This window comes from Larus michahellis, chromosome Z (assembly GCF_964199755.1).
Source record: "Larus michahellis chromosome Z, bLarMic1.1, whole genome shotgun sequence".
NCBI lineage: Eukaryota > Metazoa > Chordata > Aves > Charadriiformes > Laridae > Larus > Larus michahellis.
This window is the reverse complement of record NC_133930.1, coordinates 69,928,168-69,947,449: the sequence shown is the minus strand read 5'-3', so window position 1 is coordinate 69,947,449 and position 19,282 is coordinate 69,928,168. Positions and strand designations below refer to the sequence as shown.

At 45.1% G+C, this 19,282-nt stretch overlaps 1 protein-coding gene across 7 annotated transcripts in view; it reads right to left on the bottom strand.

Moving 5' to 3' along the window:
• Positions 1-18,680, bottom strand: part of SEMA6A (semaphorin 6A) — a 118,380-nt gene extending 99,700 nt beyond the window's left edge. For 3 of the 7 annotated variants that reach the window (XM_074569486.1, XM_074569488.1, XM_074569490.1), the window contains exon 1: positions 18,115-18,680. The gene's annotated coding sequence lies outside the window, so the exon portion shown is untranslated. Of the gene's footprint in view, positions 1-16,285; positions 16,373-16,670; positions 16,701-18,114 lie in introns of those variants that run through there. The other 4 variants (XM_074569493.1, XM_074569492.1, XM_074569489.1 and 1 more) reach the window with 4 other exon arrangements.
• Between the last annotated feature and the right edge of the window lie 602 nt (positions 18,681-19,282).

The following is a 19,282-nucleotide window of genomic DNA, read 5'->3' as shown; positions in this document are numbered from 1 at the left end:
CTCAATGTTGATAAAGCTTAATACAAACTCAGCAATTGCTTACCAAATCTCTTCCCTCAAGACCACCCTGAAACTCTAAACAAGTCAAAAGGGCTGCACTGAGAATAAATATCAAAGACATTGCCAACTTCGTCTTTCTATTTAATTAGCAGACAAGCTCATTAGCAGAAGAGCTGTATCGGAGAGCCTGCCTGCAGCCCTTGCTCACATCAAGGACTGGGAGAAGTAGGTTGCCATCACACATGCAGAAAGCCGCCCGGTGCTGGCAGCGATAGCAGTAGATGACAGAACTGGGGACAGGGAAGTCTGTCCACTAACAAAGGCGAAACGCTGCTTCTCTCTGGGGAGAAGCCAAACAATGGATTCAATAGCCCAGAGCACAACCGGCAGAGAACGTCCTTGCCCCGTTAACCGGGTGTATTTTCTGCGTGAGGGAGGAGCGGGTGGGAAAGGCAACCCATGTCCTTAGCATCCGAACGCTGTCTTGTCCCACTGTGCACGCTGCGCCGGGTTACGCACTGTGAAAAAACCAACACGGACACGGGTGGTAAACAAACACTGCCATCAGAAAACATATGCGATACATGTGTGTGTGGGAGGGGGGAGAGTGTCTGCACCTAGTCTGCACGGCGAGGGGCGGGGGGGGACGACAAATTCACAATGCAGCCACGGCAGCCTGCTTCCTCATTCAAACAGCCTGTCACTGAGCAGCAACGTCTGTAACTTAGCTAAGATTTTAGTACTTGTTCAGCATGCAGCAACTAATACCGACAAAGTGCTCCAAGAACTGAAAAGACTGCCTGGACTAAAGGCAGCTCGTTGCAGCCTCTCCAAGCAGGAGCGCGTCCACCTAATTATTGCTGGGACGTTGTCAAGCACATTTTAGCTTAAAATACAAACAAAGTCTTCATTTAAAATAATTTGAGGGGTTTTTTTCAACTCTTTTCTATTGAGAAAATAAAATTTGGGGGACTTGAGGAGTCACAGCTGTTACTAATCAAATTTATTTAAGAGAGCAACGTGAAACTGTGTTTGTGAAAGTTCATAATCACAGCAGAATTAAATCATTTTTACAGAGCATTTATTTGAAAAGTTCTGTACACAAACTTTGAATATGGCAGAGAATATTTCCCTCGCAGTTAAGGTTTGATTTCATTCCTGGAAACCGCTAAAAAAATGCTGCTCGCTTGCAGCAGGGTTCTTTATTTACACTCGGTTATAGTTTTAAGACCTGTGACAAACACCAGATTGCTCACGTTCATCATGACGTAGGCAGAGCCGCCACACAGACTGCCCTGCCTCCTGGCACTACCTGGCCGGCACGCTGCACTCCTGGCTCACTCCAGAGCAGCCGGCTCGGCAGGTTTTTCCTCTGCGGACATCCTGGTCCGGAGCTGGAAAAGAGGCTTTGAACTTCACACGGCTCCTGGCACATCAGCAGTTACAGCCGCAGTGTGACAATCACACCTTAAAATGACGATCCTTGGCCAATGTTATTCTTCCCCTACTACAAAGACCAACCCTATGCTTGTTGCCTGCACAAAGACAAGTCCTGCTCACCTCAGCAAGCGTTTTGGGTACCACAGAGACCTGGAGGCCTCCTGCCCCCAGAGCCACCCGCTTCTCCCTTTACCTTCCCCACCCACAAAACCTCTCTTTTTTCAAAAGGTATAATATATCAAATCTAACTCTTAGGGTTTTTAACCTGTGTTGAGCTAGGCCTTTGCTTCCCCACTGACGCTACCGACAATTTTCCTAAACAGTGCCAGGTGCAGGGATTTTTTTTAAAGGAAGTTCTACTAGTTCAGTGGAAACTGGCCAAAAGCCACGAACTTGTTTCAGACAGCTGACCAGCCAGCTGCAAAGGGTAATGCCAATGCCCTTCCTTCACGGCTGCAAACACGTCAACTCAATGTTGGCCTGGCAGCAAGAACATCATACAGCCCATGAGCAGCTTCCCTCAAAACACACATATTGTAAAGCCTCCTTCCACCTCTTTGCCCAAAATTTATTACAACAAAATTGCTTACTGTACTTCTTTTCTGTGCCTCTTCTCTCTGCGCTGCTACGTGTCAATCTCTCTTCCGCACAGAAAAAAAACAAACGCTTTTCCAAGCCAATCACTCAAGACGCTCAGCAATGATGGAAAATCTTCTTTTCTCTACCAATAGCTTGTGAGAGGAGTCAAAGGAGTCTCGTGAGATTTCCCAGGGGCAAGGAGGAGAGTGTGGGGACAGAGGAGAGTCCCATCTGGGCTTTTTTCCTTCTCCACCTACTGAATCCTGTACGAAGGGTAAAGAAATCAGGCAGAGAGACAAATGATGTCACTTGCATCTCCCGTGTGCCATCTGGTTTTACCACTCCAAGCCTCCTATATACTTCAGACGATGACAGCTCATCAGAGAGGAATCGTCCCACGGCATACTGCCAGTTTGTAAGGTAGAGAGAGCAATGAAATAACTGCACTTTCATCCTGCCCTTCCCTCCCATACCTCAGCACTTTGGCTATCCCTCGGTACCAATATGGTTATACACCTACAGCTATTCCCTTAATCCCTCTGTTTCTAGAAACCTTCCACCCCTCACTCTCAACCTTATACCTACTTTCCTTGCTCCCTATAGCCATTTTTTCCTTAAAAATTACTTTATGTATCTGTGTTTGTTCCACTGCTTGTGGGCGTAGTTGGGATCCAGCAAGAGCAGTACGGTACCACAGCTGTATCCCCTCATAATTTCAAGGGTTGTTGACTTACTCGGTCATGATGTTATCTTTTCAAAGATAATGTTTTTGAGAGATTACACACACCAAAAGCACTGATAGGCCTCCATAAATTTAACTTGAACTTAATTAGATGGGGAGCACCTCTCAAAAACTTCTTTCTCATCATTAAAATATTTTGCGTGAAGCTTCAGTCAAAAAAATGTGGTCAAGATAAAGCGATACCTCAACCTAGATCATCTTAGTGGTTTTGCTATGGGGGGGAAAAAAATCTCCAAATTATTCATAGCGTTCTTGCAATCTCTCTTACAAGCTCTCAGAGCAGGCATTAACCTGACACACAAACTTTTCCAAATATTATTAACACTTCAAAGACACCACAAATATTGAAGTAGATAAATTCTCTATTACTTATTCTCCTCCAATGTATCCTTCAGCAGGACAACACAGCTTCCCATCTTTTGCCTGCTGAGTTAATGCTGAAAATATGCATTAGGTATGAAGTACTCAGTTCAAGAAGGTGGTCTCATTTAAACTGATAAAAAGTAAGGATTTTTCCTGCAGTTAAGGGAGACATCTTGTTCTTAATTTTCCATTTAGTCTTGCAGGTTCCAGAAAAACATTTAATCTTTTTATATCTCACATTATAACATAAATTTGCAATGGAGTTTAAAGCAGAGAATGACAGCAGTGACTTTAAGACGTCCTAGTGTTTTCTAAGCTGTGGCCAAAGAGAGTGTCCTTGTTTCACACCTGTCGATGTCAATGGAAATACTGCAGAGCTCCTAGGAGATCACCGGTTCCATCACGAGCGTAACATGGTATTTTATGGAGTATCCCACCTACTTCTTAAAAGATAATCTGTCTAGTTAGTATGAGCCACCTTGTCACTCAGTGGCACCTTCTGTTTCATCCTAACTGGTTTCACCACAGAGTTGCAGAAACCACCTTTCCTTGTCTGAACCGATGGGTGACACCTGAGCTGGAGCTGGCAGTGTGTCTACAGAGCCAGGGCTGCTGGGACACCACTCTCGGCAAGATGACTTGGTGCTACAACACATTCTCCTCACACCTTGTGTTGGTCACACTGAAAATCCAATGCCCTCTCCAATGTACAATCTCCCTATTTTCCAGGCTATTCAGTGATGATTGAGATGGGCTTGGTGCCTACAGGGTCTGTGGTTTGTACTGAAGAGAACTGGAGGCTTCCACTCTTAACTTCTCCAAACATGAAGTTACTAGTTCGCACAGAGTAGAAATCTAAATAAACAAATGCCTGGTCTGAAAAGTCTGATCTACCAGTGGGTAACAAGTGTGAGTGAAGCAATTGGGCAACATCTTTATTTGCAAATTAATTTCCACGCATCACCAATGCATTTCCAGTGCATCACCTTCCCAATGTACCCAAGAAGAGAAATTTTACAGTCTTCCATAATTCTTTCGGCACATCTGATTTATGTGTATATGCATGTGAGTTGTTTTTGTTCTAAGTCTCTAGACATTTTAGCCATGACATATTTTAAACACACACAACTCACTTTTTTTAAAAAAAAAACAACAGTGAGACCTGATCAGATGAGACTGAAGAACTGAGTGCTTTCTTTGTGAATGCATCACCTTCCTTACAGGCAATGCCAGCTGCTTGACAGCAGCTTTCTACCCAAGGCTTTGTGTAAAACCCCCTGCAGGCTTGCAGATCTAAGGCTGAGGTGTGAACTGGGGTTAGAAGCAAGCACCTGTCCATAGAGCAATCGCAGGATGCAAATACAAACACGCCAGCTTTTCAGAAAGGTCTTCCTCAGATGGGAGTCCACCATACCCCGGTAAAACAGGTGCAGGGGAGGCACAAATTTAAAGCCACATGGGAAGTCAAGAGCCTCAAAATCAGCACATAAGCACAGGCGTCTTGATCAGCCAGCTGCGCCCTCCTGCTGATTTCTCAGCCTGTGTGGGTCTCAAGGGATCAGCAGGAGTGGAAGCAGAAGTACCCCAAACATATAAAACTCTTTCTGTGGGTATCTTGCTTCGAAGTGAAAAACAAAAACAAAAACAAACCAAAAAAACCCAACGCCAAAAACAACAAACCAAAAACCCCCCAAAACATGCTAACCCTGGCAAGTTCTTTCTGTTAAGACCTGAGCACTTGGGCTTGAATCCTTAACGCAAAAGTACCTCTTGGATGGCTAAAAGAGCCACTTCCAGGATCTGCATTTTAGCTGTTCCGGATCCATAATATGACTATTGTTAAGAAAATGAAGACTGAAAGATGCTGTGTCTCAAGCAAGACACTAGTGAAATGGTTTAAAATAAGCACTGACCACATGGGACTGACCTGAGGCAAAATCCACACCCAAATGCACACTATTTCTCAATAACTTAAAAAAATATTGGAAAACTGAAAATTAAAATGGCCTTAAATTCGTGGCTCAAACCCATTTTTAGCGGATTTCTAAGTTACTTTAAAATAAAGAATTTCTTGAATTACTATTTCTTTATTCTTCTTAATACTGGGACAACATACAGCTGCTGCAGTCTATTTTTTCTGCATCTTGCAAAAACTTTATATAATTCTAAATTCGGGAAGTTCTTTAAACATAAGAGTGTGTTTAAATACTCTTTGGAGCTACAGAAAATACACTTCATGCAAGCAAGGGGAAGTGCTAGAACTACTGCCAAAAACTATTAAATAGCTTGAAGCAATTTCTATCCTCTTGTTTGAACAGGAGCAAAAAAAAAAAAAATGTTTAAAGGACATGGAATCTCTTTCTGTCTTCCCCTCTCTCTGAAATACCCAACTAATTTTCCTTAAATTAATCTGTGCTTTTAGCCTCCCTTCCCTGTGATTAGTAAAGAACTAAGCAGTAAGAGAACAGGAGCTCAAGACAGACCAAGCGAATGTTAACCTGGAACACCGTTTTGCTAATATGCACAGCCACGGTTTCTGCTCAGTGCAAATTGTATTATTTTGTGTTCAAATGGTTGCACTTGTATAGTCTGATTGTCTTATCTATCCTGTAGGGCTGAGCAAAACAGTGCAACCACTGAAACTAAACATGAATTTATTTTCTGTAAAAGGAGGGCTGAGACATGAAAGCTGTGAAAGAATCTTGTTAGCAATTCCTTGTGTAGGCAGCATGTCTCACTTTAATCATATGCATTACGGCCTTTACCCATCGCTGCAAATTCACTCCGAGAGCTTTTCTGCACATCAGTTTGGCTAACCCACTTTCTAATGTCTCTTGTCTCTGCATAAGAAAGCTGAAAACTATATTGCTTCTTATACTGCAAACAGCAAGACAACACACACACGCACAAAATCAGTGCCTTTCACGAGCATGGCTTGTGTCCATCATTTCCTGTTTTTGTTCCATGTTTTCCGCTACCATAGTTATCATCTGGACGCCTGAAGCGTCTGCACTGAGGTTCTGAAACACAAGAGGGCAGGCTACATGCAAAGGAAAAAGCACAGTGCGTTTTCCTGCTAGGTTTCACAATGTTAACAGCCCAGTTGAACAGCCTGTCGGAAAAAGATTAAAAGAGGCGCATTTCTCACTTTCAGAATAAAAACATGTGACCAACCTCTTCTGTTTCTCTAAGCAGTAAACTATTAGTTATAGCTGTACCCCTGCATTTAGAAACTGTGTCAAAAGGTGAAAGGTCTTTTTCTCTTGAAATCTGCAGCAATTTCTAAGGCCGCTATGTAACGGTAAGAAAAGTTACTTGCCCTCTTCCAGGCTTTGACATGCAATGTAATGAAAATGCAATGGATTCTCTCTCTCGGTAAATTCCACCAGTTGAAAGCTTTAAGGCCCTCCCCCCATAAATGTTATTTTGGTAAACGTGTTGTCTTCATTCTTACACAACCCTGTTTTTTAAGCGCGGGTAGCTGTGAGAGCAGGCTGTCATACGATGGTTGTCTGGAAGTAGGCAGCACAGCTGCGAGGTAGCACTCCAGCCCCCCTACTAACATGTTCTCTGATGGTTTACTGTTGAAAAATTTCCAGTACTAGACTCTTTGAAGCAACAATATCAATTCAATGTGCAGATGCCGTCACAACGCAAGGCCTTCTTGATGTTTTTGATATTAATTTGCTCGTGAGTTAATTTCCTCCAAAAATTTTGTATTTCAGTAACTAATGACTCCTATGGAAGTCAGCAAGGTTTATGTCACTGATATGAACAAGTCCGAGGTTAGCTTTTCTAGACAAATCCCATGCCTGGTGAAAGAAATACGGACCTGCAATCTGAAGCAAAACCGTGCCCTCATTTTTCTGTTTGATGTTAACAGATGAAAAGTTAGATCCTGCTAACCCATATTTTTGTGCCTCAGCCCAGTTCCTTTGCACTTATCTACGTGAGCCATGTAATTGGTTCTGATGTCCTATTCGTGTAAGCTAAGGCAACTTGTTTGAGTAGAGGTTTACGGCTGAGAATCCAGATACTTGGATCGTGGGAGCCTGGCACAAAGGAGGTCAGGATTAGTCCTTCTAAAGAAACAGTGGTGTAAGCATCCACATAGGTGTTGCAGGTTTTGGAAAGTTCTTTAAGTTCTTTGACTGGGCCAACAACGAATTTTTTCATCTCTTTCAAACTAAAACAGATTACTGACCATTTATAGCAAAAAAAAAAAAAAAAAAGTCTAAAGAACTGATCTGCTATTCAAGGTAAATCAGTGCAAGCGTTCTTGCAGAACCCTTCTCCAACATTAACAGTCTCACAGAGTCTACATTTTCCACCCTTCTGCAGCACATCACCAGCATTTAGTTGCACCAACATGTTACCAAAAAGGGCCTGGCCGAACTTGCTCTTTCACATAAACAAAACTTGAGTTGGGTGATACTTGGGGGTTTTTTTTGCAAATAATGTTATCTCCAGGATTTTAGCAAGAGAGGTTATGACACAAACACAGATGAACACAAAACCAGTTGGTCAAACATGTAAAGGATGCGCTGAAAAGGAATTAGAATTTGTGTGTCACAGAACTTATTTTATTCCACACTTTGCCTTTTATTTTTGAAGATTTTCAAAGTTTTTCTCTGTTAGATGCTTTAACGCATGTATGTAGTATTCTAAGAAAAATGTTCTGACAAATCAAAACTGCATTATTCTCACAGTCAGCCAGTCAGACACCAGCCTTCATCTCACACCTTCAGGCTGTTCGCTTCAGGATGGCTAAATTTGACTTTTGGACTATACATGATGTTGAGCAGGAACAGGATCTTCTTTTTTCTTTTTTTTTTTTTGGTTATCTTGGGAAAGGAAGTGTTCTGGCAGTATCTCTAGGTCTTATGCTTAGAACAGGATAAAGCAAAAAAGACGACACCACCCTACAATATACGCGTCTCGTGACGGAATTAATCGGTGTATCTGAACATGCTGAACTTCCCTACAACAGAATTAAAAGGAAACACCTTGCAGATAATAATGAAAAAGTGTAGTAGCTCATGCAAAAATCTTTCCTCTTCCCACAACAGCTCTTTAAGGACTCAGTTCTTAACTTCTTTTTAAAGAAAAACAAATTCCTATTCAAATTCAAGAATAATTTCACCGGTTGAGAAAAAAAGCGTCCCAAAGAATCATTAGAAAAAAGTTTATGTTCTTACTTCTTCGTGAAACCTGAAAAGACTCTCCTCTGTAGTTCCTTTCCAAGAACAAAAAAAATTCTGCACAATGTATTCCTGTAGAGGAAAGTCTAACTGCATGGACACAGTTCTTAAAAATATGTTATATAATCGCCCTCCTCTAACAGACTACAGCAAATTTAAAAAATCCATTTAACTTTGGTCATTTCTGATTAATATGCTTAGGATCAGTAAGTTGCAATTGCAAAAGCTTTGCATTTGTAATTAATAAGTACAAATTATTGAGAAGCAGAATGAGTTGAACACTATTAAAAGTTTATACACATAGAACCAAATTCTGTTCATTCAAAAAACTAAATTCAGAAGTTGATTTTAATGCATGATGCCCTTCCTTCATTAGAGAGCTATGATGAAAAGCCAGTACTATGAAGACTATGACCTGAGGTTCAAGATTGCAGTTAAACAGCCTGTGATCCTCTATGTAATAAAAAAGACATTTTGAATCAAATACCAGGCTGCATTTAGCCATGCTCATGGCGTGAAGTATTTACCCAGGAAAGATGATCCCGTGGGACTCAACCTCTATTTTCCACCAGGCGACAGACACCGGGCTGTGCCCCGCATACAGGGCAAATGGCGTAAAAGCAGCTCCAGATGGCACAAAGGCACCCCATCCCATCTTCTTCTTTGCTGTGGCGTTTTGGGACAGGGTGCAGCAGCATCCTCCTGGCCCCTGCCGATTGCAACCGCAGCATTTCCCAGGCAAACCCAGGCACAGGGCTCCGGCCGCCCTCCCATCAGTCCCCCCCATCCAGAGGGACAGCGGGCAGGGGTGTATGCTGCCCACACCCAGGGACCGGCTGCAGGCACCCCGGAGTCGAAGGGGAGGACAACAGGTTCCTTTGTGAGCTTGCAGCCCAAGCCAAGCTTTAGCCTTCCAGGAATATTCAGGCAGTAAGATGCTAATTCAACACATGCAAGATTTGCAAAGCAAACTCCGTAAGACTGCCAAAAAGACACAAGTATAACAATTACTTTCCCAGAAATTATTATTTTCTTTCCTTGATGAGATGAGTACATCTGATGCTAAAACTCGGCAGCTTGGGGATGCAGAACTCCTCGTACGACCAACCATAAATAGAACTATATTGAACTGTAAATGGAGTGAGGGCTTGCTGCTGAGGTGTTCAGCAGAAACTCTTTCCAACAGGAACGAGACTGGGCCTCTACACTGACTACACAATCAGCATTACACACTTCTCTGTATCTTAGAGGTAAAAAATAAGTAATAAGCAATAAAAATCATTAACTAATGTTAAAGAAATTACAAACATACCTTACACAACTGCTTAAATTAATTTCTATGCAGACCAATTCTACATCTAACCTGAAACTAAACGGTGCAAATTTCGAGAAGAAAAACGCAAATGAATTTGTACCTCTACAGCTTTTGACCTAAGATATTTTTTCATTGCAACAATTTTCTTATGCCATCACCAGCTCCATTCCAAAGGGAACTACAAAATGGCCAGGGCAAATTATTTTGTTCTATCAGTCTGCCAATCTGCTAGATACATGCACATTGTGAGTTTAACACGAAAAAGGCTGGGATTAGCTTCATGTAAAATATGCATATACAACAGGGTACGCAAAGGCCAGACTATAAAACAGAAAATTCCATACAATTACAGATTTTCTGTGCATCTACCAGCAAACAAAGCTTTGTCATCTTTAAAATTCATGTGAAATATCTGGACTTTAATTTGTTCCATTGGTAGGGCTCCTGAGGGTGGATTACAAATAACAGGCACGTGTTCTCAATCTGCTTGTTGATCTCACTTGAAAAATTGACAAGATTGGGTAGTAAAGAAAGACACAAGCTAAAGCTTTAAAACTCATCTTTGAATGCAAGTTAACCATCTGAAAGTAAAAAAGTGGCTAATTTTCCAGATTAGTTCCAATTATACCGAATTCTTTAATCTAAACTGCACAGTTTTTAACACGATTCTTTGCTTGATGTGAACATTCAAGGCTTTTCTTTTTTTTTTTTGTGAACAGAAGATACGTATGAAGCCTATCTGTGTAAGAACCAAATCGGTTTATTAGAACTGGAGGGAAATCACTTAATTCTGGAGACGCTGTAATGTGAAGTGCAAAAGAAATGGGATTTAAATATCTGCTAAAACATATTTCTTACTCCTGCTCACACAGAAGTGATGAAAATTTTTTTCTCAATGGGAAAGTAAAAAGGAGACCATGATTTGCTTAGTGAAAAATGTTCGTGCATTATTTTATATTACACATACTGATAAAACAATTACTATTCAGCACTACATTGACAAGTCAGTCTTCCAGCTACATTCCTGTTAGACCTATTTACTACTTTACCGTTTTTCTCATTTGTCAAAAAAGCTATTTCTGACTGCTCACAGCTACGCATTTCTGAAAGTATGTTTTAATGCTGAATTTGTGAACAGATATTGAAACATTATTTTAAAAAAATACTGCCAATGACAACACACTGCTGAAAGAGCACTAGTTCTGTCTGAAAAAGTTTACTTCCCCTTTTCTACTTTGCAATTCAAGCTGCTTTGCAGCTAACAAAAGGGTACTTATTGTCATTTTATTAAATTTGAGGTAACAATAAACATTAACTCGGTCTCAAACATGATGTCATGCTGTATGTATCTAGGTTAAAAGAGAACGTAAAACAAATTACCTGGATTGCTTAGGAAACCCTAAATGCCCTAATTTACCCAACCATTTATCAGCAGAACTAATGAAAAGCCTTTCTTGCTCTTGCAATGGGAAAAGGTAGCCATTAGTCTCTGAAGTGTACAATTTTACCAGCAAGACAAAACAAAAAGCAAATCTTGGGAGTAAATATCAGCTGGATGTTCACATAACAAGGTCCAGAGAGACATATCCAGAAGTTTCCCCTTTTAATCCAACTCTGAATAATGTTGGATGCTGTTCTCTGTTCCTTCAGAGCTCTACTACTGCCAAAATAACTGCAAGGCTTGCAAGTCCGAATATATCTCAAGCCTTTCCCAAGGCACCCCAACACTATCTGAGGCACTGAAACTATGGCAACCGAATAAGAAAGCAGCTTCCATGATTAATAGATGAAGATCCCAGCGACAGTGCCTAGCTAGGCCATAATTCAGGAATGCAGGAGGAATTAGCATAGAATCCATCTCAATCTACCAATAAAAAGTAGATTTTGAAAGGCATCAACAAAACAGCAATTTTTTTCTGCTAAAAAAAAATATTCTATAGAACTATAAACTGTTCGAATTCTCATTAACATTTCAATGAACGGCTGCCTCGAGTGCAAGAAACGGATAAATGTTTGTGAACAATGGTGAAGGAACCAACATAGCAAATTTCCCATCTGACTATCAAAGCCATATGTAGGAATACTCAATATATAGAACATCTGAGTGAAGCTGAGCAGGCGGGGATAAGAAAGTAGAAATGATGTTTGCTGCAGTCAGGAATATATTTGGACACAGTTTTTCCCACTGTGTTGGGTATTCATATATGAGAGTACTTTGAGTCTGTCAGGGTAATTGCAAAATTGATGAGGGTTAGGAATATCTTTTTTTTAAAGTGCATAATCAAACTTCCACTATTATCTCCAGTAAAAATACTAGTATTATAGTTCTCATCCACTAGATGGTCTCAGACTAAGGTGAAAGGGCATAATAAAAATATTCTTTGTTTCTTTCCACTTTCATAAACATAAAGTTCTCACAAAAGGCAACTGGCTACAGAGATCATAAAAGCATAGGAATGGTTCTTTTGCCCATATCACACAAAGGGTATAACCCTGCAGTTAAGGCACAGGCCTACCTGGGGAGGGGAACCAAAGGCTTCCCATATGGAGGAGACCACGCATGCTGCCATGTCGCACGATGTGCTGCAATGCTGTGCATCTGCCCCTGGAAACTCTTTGACTCCAGCATTGCATGAATGTTGTAAAACTATATTTCTGTAGAAAGTTCCTCAGTAGCAGTTTTGTTGGTAGCTAAAAAAAAACCTGAAAAAATGGCATGGGGTAGTCCATGATACGTGAATTTCAAGTATCTAGTATAAATACTCTATATAGAAATGCCTATTATTAACAATACTTTTAAAGGAAAGGTCATCGCTGAATGTAGTGAATTACCATATGTCTTCACTCTAGAGATACAGCAGCTGGCAGTTCTGTTAATAGCTGGTTTATCTACTTCATTTTACATCTCTATTTCAGCCACTAAAGAAACACTTTGAGGCTTGGGGAAAAATTCCTTTCATAAAAAAATGACTCTGTATTGACACAGAGCATAGTACACACCTCCTTTTTGGCTGATAAATAACTACAGTTCTACACCGGGAAAGACTTCAAGAGGTTTTACAGTCAATTACGGGATAATTCATGTTGGGTTTTTCTTGTTTTCTTCTTCCTTTTTTGAAAGCTGGTTTTTTTATCTAGTTCTTTTTTTTATTAAACTATAGCTGGAGCTAAACTTTAGATTTCAGAGGGCAAGAGTCTGGCAGCCTCATTTATGTTCATCTGCTACATGAAAGCTGAGAATATGATTATTTTATGGGGGGATGGATCTCTCATGCCCTTCCCTATTTCCAATGGCCCCACTACTAATAGTTAGCAGTCTTTAAAAGTCTGAAGGAACAAAACTTGCAAAAGCTTCTATGCCCGTCTTTCAATGAACCCCTCCTAAGACTTCCAGAATACCCTGATGTTGTAGGTGAGTATCTGTTTTCTATTCTTTTTCTCCCTCAGTTCCCATACCACATTTAATTTCGAATCCTTTCACGTCTTCCAGCTGCTAAAATAGGATAGGCAAATGAGCGGCTTGGGAACTCCAAAAGACACGCGGGACATGCAATATGTATAATTATAACACAGTAGGTGGCACTCTTCCCTTTAAATCCTAAATCAGTGCCTTGGAGCTGTGCTGCCATACTTGCCATATTGCAATCAAGACCCAAACCCAAAGAACTGTTCACCATGGACAATTCAAGATCCCTTAACGCTGCATAAATGTGAACATTCAGTTATTGCCATGGCCATAGGTAATGGTTTAGTTTTCTCACAAGACAGCACATAAAGAAAACAAAGACATGCAAACTCCGGTCTGCCAGGTTTGCACTTGAACTGGTCAAGTCCACTTCTGCCTTCACAGACCCTACGCACGTCTAAGCTGTTCCTCACTCGAGAGACTGGGGTGACAGGCTAAAAAATAAAAATATTCCTACAGAGAAGTGTCAGGCTCAGGCCCGGGCTTTCCCCCAGCTGCTTGTTTCTGCCTTTGAACATTGTTCATGGTTGCCGTACGCTGCCGATTAGCAGCCGGACTCCATGCTAATACTGACTGTATCTTACTGCCAAACTGATCTCTGTGTATGCCTCACCCATCTCAGAGTAATCCCGATACACAGAATTAATGAGCATAAAATGCTCAAATGGTCACCAGTAAAAAGCATTGCTTACTCCTCTTATTTTTCTGTTGCCCCGTCAAGACAAAGCTTATCACAATTTGTCAGACGCGACTTGCTTAGTAACATGGAGACCTGGGTCTGACTTAACAGTGAAGGTCAATCCAGAGTGAATGTACTCACACCATACCTTCCGGTCCTCAGCAAGTACTGATGGCCAACAGAGAACAGTATTTTCAGATTGGGGCCTAGGTATGAAAAAAAAAGTCCCTGTTTGAGTAATAGTTCAGCAACTGCCTTTAGTCTCAGAAAATTACTCGGGCAAGCAAGGCTTCACTGGGTGAACAAAGCTTACTTGGGCGAGTGACACTGGGAAGGATAAAGGCTAAAGATTTACCTCCTCAATAAATCAATAATGTGAGGTAAAATACTGCAGTATCTGTATCAAATTAGGATAGTGAAAAATTCTGGTTTAGTATGGTTCACGTTTTCTCTAGCACATGCTGCGTGTAGTAGAGCTGAATATTATTTTCCAGAATTCATCCAGTTGTTTGTTTTCATCACTCTGCTATAGTGTATGGGAATCAGGTACTATACACAAAACATTTGTTTGGGTAGTATAACAATGTGTTCTTGCAAACAAGTTGGATGTGAGGCATGTATTAGCTCAGGTCAATTTAATCCTAAAACATTTTATGTCTCCCCTGCTGTAAACCATGTGAACTCCTTTCATGTGTATTTATGTATGGCTCTTCAAAACAAGATGACAAATTTCCCCTTCCCTTCACAAAACATGCACAAGCAAGTTCACAATCACCTACTTCCTTTTTAATGCAAACAGTTGTCCTCTGGATTTATCACAGGTCATTAATTTGATCTCTCTCCTTTTCTTTTTCTTTTTTTCTTTTTCTTTTCAACAATGAAGTCAACTCCTCATCCTTAGCCCGACCTACCTCCTTCTTCAGTCTTAAACTCCCAGTAACTGCGATCCTCTATTTAGAAACACTAAGAGGGGACTATGGCTAATACTTTCATCTTCAAGTAGCTAGAGATGTTAGCTAGCCATGTTTCTCATAGATGTTACTGCCCAATTATTTTTTTTGTTTCAAGTAGTAGGAGTTCAGTTGATAAGGTTGCTTTTACCGTTAAGTAAGAACATACAGTTTTAATCTACACTAATCAAGAACACATAGAACATCTGTGACTATATGATTCATCTTCCCTGAAAGTATTCACCCATGCTTCAAGGATCTGATTCCTACTACGTGAAAAGCAAATGTTGCAAATATACTTTACAGTATTACCTACTATTTTAAAATTCATTTAGCAGAAATGTCATCTGGGCATTCTGCTCCTGAACTAAACTTCCATGAAAGGCAGAGATTTTCTCCATGAAGAGTGGTGGAGAACGGAGATTAATGTTTTTATGCATAGGAAATTGTTTGGCTTTAAAGACAGTTAGTATATATTCTCTTTGTCTTATCCCTTATGAGAAGCTACTGTATTAAAACTAGGTTCCTTTTAGATAAAATTATACCCTAGACAGTGAACTGCCTTGGCAACTGTACTTTTTTAAGAGTGACAAATCTTCCCGATCTTACTGAATCTAGTATTTGCTTTCAACCACATACAAGGCAATTCCATGAAGAAAGGGATTTGCTGGAGGAGACCCAAATTTCATCACAATACACTAGATTAGTCTCATTAAAAAAAGAACTAAAAAAACCCCAACAGGAGTTAACCAGAGCAAGATCATTTTGCTTTTCTGATCTGAAAACAAATGGCAAAGGAAGCCCTGAACATGATAACAGCTGTATAAATCTTACTCTGAGAGAAATGCCACAGACTCCTCAAAATCTCCCTGAGTTCTGTGATTAAAAGAGCCTGACTCTGCTGGACTTTGTCACGCGTATGCCAAAAGATTTACCCGCCAAATACAGATTACTTACATGAGAATGGCTCGCTGGATGACACTTAGATTAAATGAATGCAAACCAAAAGCAGTCACTGAACTAATTTTTTGCAAAGACAGTGGGGAAAATCACGCCTCTAGCTACTACCTTTGAGGTTGGCTTAATAATGAGTATCGTTACTGGATGATACTAAACAAAAGTTAGCAGAATGTATGTCAACTAGTAAGCCACCACATGCAGCCCTGTGACACAAAACGGTTGTGGAGATTTAACTCTTCATTACTTACAGCACCTGCAAGCCGTGTGTGCCCCTTTGGACGATCAACCATTCACCTTGCAGAGTCAGGAATTAGCGTATTTTACAACTTATTACACAGCTCACTAAAGCCTTTTTTTTTTTTGCCGTTCTATTAGTGAAATAATTTTCTGCCTACAGCAGCTGGAGATCCGCGCTGCACAGAGGCTGGCACAAACGCACATGTTTACAAACTTCAAAAGCAGCAATTAGCTCGGGAGAGGAACAGGAGAGCGAATTTCCCTCTGAACAAGCGGTCAAGGTTAGAAAAAAAAAAAAAAGAGCAGAGTCCTTTGCCGACAGAAAACCCAGCGGTTACCGCCTTGCGACTCACCCTGGGAAGAGCCAGGCAGGACGGAGGTGGCGGCGGCGGGCAGAAGGGCATCTCCGCTGCGACTGACCGGCCTCCAGCCTCAGCCCCTCTTCCCCCGCCAACCCCACACCCGGAGCCACCCCCGGGAAACGCCTCCCCCGGGCAGGAAGGAAGGAAGGAAGGAAGGGGCTGGGGCGGCCGAGCCCTCGCAAGAAGCAGGTACTTTCTCCAGGCCTGATGAAGGAGACCCAAACTTTTCGGCGGGGAGGTGCTGACCTTCCGCCGGCCCCCGGGGGCTGCCCGAGACCCCACCCCGCCGCTCCCCGGCTCCGCATCTGCCCCTGCACCGCTGGCAGCACAGCCCGGGGGGGCTACTGTGGAGCCGCTGCCACGGCTCCTAACGCACCTTGCTCTCCGCCGAGCGCCTTCCCTGCCCGTGCATAGACGGGGGACGGGGTGTGTATGTGTGTAGGGTGAAATCCCTCCCCTCCTCAGCATCCTTCCCCCTCGGCATCATCCTCTTCCCCCCCTCAGCATCCCTCCCCACCTCAGCATCAGCGGCGCGAAGGCGCCCCGCTGCCGGCCCCCGCCCGGCCTCCCCGCCAGCCGCGGGGCAGCCCGCAGCCCCTCCGGGAGGGCTGGTTGAACAGTAAGTCCTTTGTGCCGGCCGGCCCTGTTATTTCCCCCCTTAGAAAAACTTTCTCTTTTCCGCCGTTTCGCCCGGCTCTCCCGAGGCCGGAGAGAGGAGAGGGGCTGAAGGAGCGGCAGGGGGAGGGCGCGGGCGGAGGGAGAGGAGCTGGGCCGCCCCGCGATGCTCCCCGCCCGCTGGGCCTCGCCGACGGGTCCGGTCCCCCCGTGCTCGGTGCCAACCCGCCTGTCTGCGCTCCCCAGCCGGCGGGAAGCGGCTGGCAGAGCCACCGGCCCGCGGGGGAGAGGCTGGCGGCAGCCGACAGAAAGGGGCGGGGAGCAGCCCTGGGAGAGACACCCTTCTCCCCGGGGCTGCGGGAGGGCAGCTGCCACCCCCCAACCCGACCCTCCGCCGGGGCCGGGGCGGAGGGGAAGGCGGCCGCTGTCCGCGGGGAGCGGGCGGGGAAGGGAGACCGCGGCCCCAGCCCGCGATCGCGAACAAAGCCCGGGGCTGCGCCACGGAAGAAGTTTTCTCGGTTCCCGGCCTCTTCCCCCCACCTCCAAACCGCAACCCCAGCCTTGGAAAAAAAATAATAAAAATAAATAAATCAACCGCAACCCAACCACCCCGCGTGGAAGAGCGGAGACCGCGGGGTTACGCCTCTGCATGAAGCGCCCACATTGTCCCTGTAACAAAGGCACCCTCCCCCCGACCCAGCCCCACACCATGCCCGGCGGCCCCGGGGTGAGCGGGCGCCGGCCCGGGCCCCGTCCCCCTCCCCGACCCCGTCGTCCCGCGGCCGCCCCGCTCCCCGCGGCGCCCCGGCGGCCGCGACCCCCTGCCGCCGGCCCTCTGCGAGCAGGGCTCGGGGCCGGGGAAGCGGCGAAGAGCCCAAGCACCCCGCATGCAAGCCGTGCCGAGGGGGGGAGACTAAGACGTTAAGCAGTTTGGGGGGAAGAGGGTTAGAAAAAGAAGAAAAAAAAGAAAAGAAAGGCGAAGCCACGAGATGCCTGGAAAGTGGCAACAGCAAGCGTGTGCACTTGCAGGCGGCTCTTCTCCTCCTCCCTAGGCGCTGTAAACGCTGTCGAGACAGAAAGCAGCAGCCAGCCTTAAACCACACACCATCCTCGTTCCTCCCGAGCCTGCAGGGGCGACCCGGGAGCCTTCCTTTCCGAGCAACCCCAAAACACCAGGTAGGGATACGGACGGGGGAGTACTGTACCTTTTCGGTGCATGTATCTAGGCAGCTAGAGGACAGAACTAGCTGATGTAGTGTCCCATTTAGTAATCCATTTAAGGGGATCGCTCTGGGAAACTGGAGCCACTCTCTCCTTTGCAATCCTTTGTCATTACTACATGTGTGCTTCCCGGGGGATGGAATATTTAATATTTCTACTTTCTGAATTGCAAATGCAATTTGTTCATTTCCAATGATGGGCGAAAAGAGGGGAGGGAACAGGGAGAAGAAGAAGGGAAAAAAAAAAAAAAAAGCGTTAGCAACTCCTCTCCAGACCCAAATTCCACTACGGTTCCACTCCAGAGAGTCCCCTTCAGTCGCGCCTCGGGAGGTGAGTCATTTCGGGGTCTCCTCCTGCTCCCTCTCTACCAAAAGTGCTCCTGGTGTGACGGCTGCTTCAGGAAAACTCCTACGCTGGAGGCACTCGCCGTGCCACGGCAGGAAAGCGCAGTCGCTCCTCGCCCCGGGCTGCCGGGCATTGGACTGTGCGCGGCGCGGACCGGGGAGCCGCTGTCTCCCGCTCGCTGCCCGCCGCTGCCCTGCCTCCCCCCGCCGCCCGCCTCCCCGCCGCCCCTGGGACGCGGCTCCGCCGCTGGGAGGCGGAGACAAAGCCCACCCCGCCCCGACGGGGCGGCGGGCGGGGCCTCCGGGGGGCGGGACCTGGGCGGCGGCGGCGGCGGCGGCGGCGGGGCGGGGGTTGTCGGGTCTGTGTTGGGGGGAGCTCTTCGCTCCAGTGCTCTCTGCCGGTGGCCGGTGCCGAGCGTTACGCGGAGCAGGTGGTAGCGGAGGGGGCCCGCCGCCCCCGCCCGTGTCCCCGCAGCTGCTGCCGCCGCCTGCCAACCACCGCGGTCGTTCCGCGCCCGCGGGGTGCGGAGACGCCCACCAGAGGCCGGACAGGCCCGGAGAGGCGGCGGCGGCGGTGGGGGCACGGTTCTGGGCAGCCGCCCGCAGCCCCCCGGGGGATGCGCGGGTTTTGCGCGGGCTGCGGGAGCGGCAGCGGGGGCCGCTGCGGAGCCCGGGGCGGCGGCAGGGACCCGCGCACGCTGCCGCCGGGCTGGGCCGTATCCCCCGGGAGCATCTCCGGTACCCCCGGGGGGAGCAGGGTATGGGGGCCGGAGCTGGCAGCTGGCGCGGGTCTCGGCCGTCCGTTTGT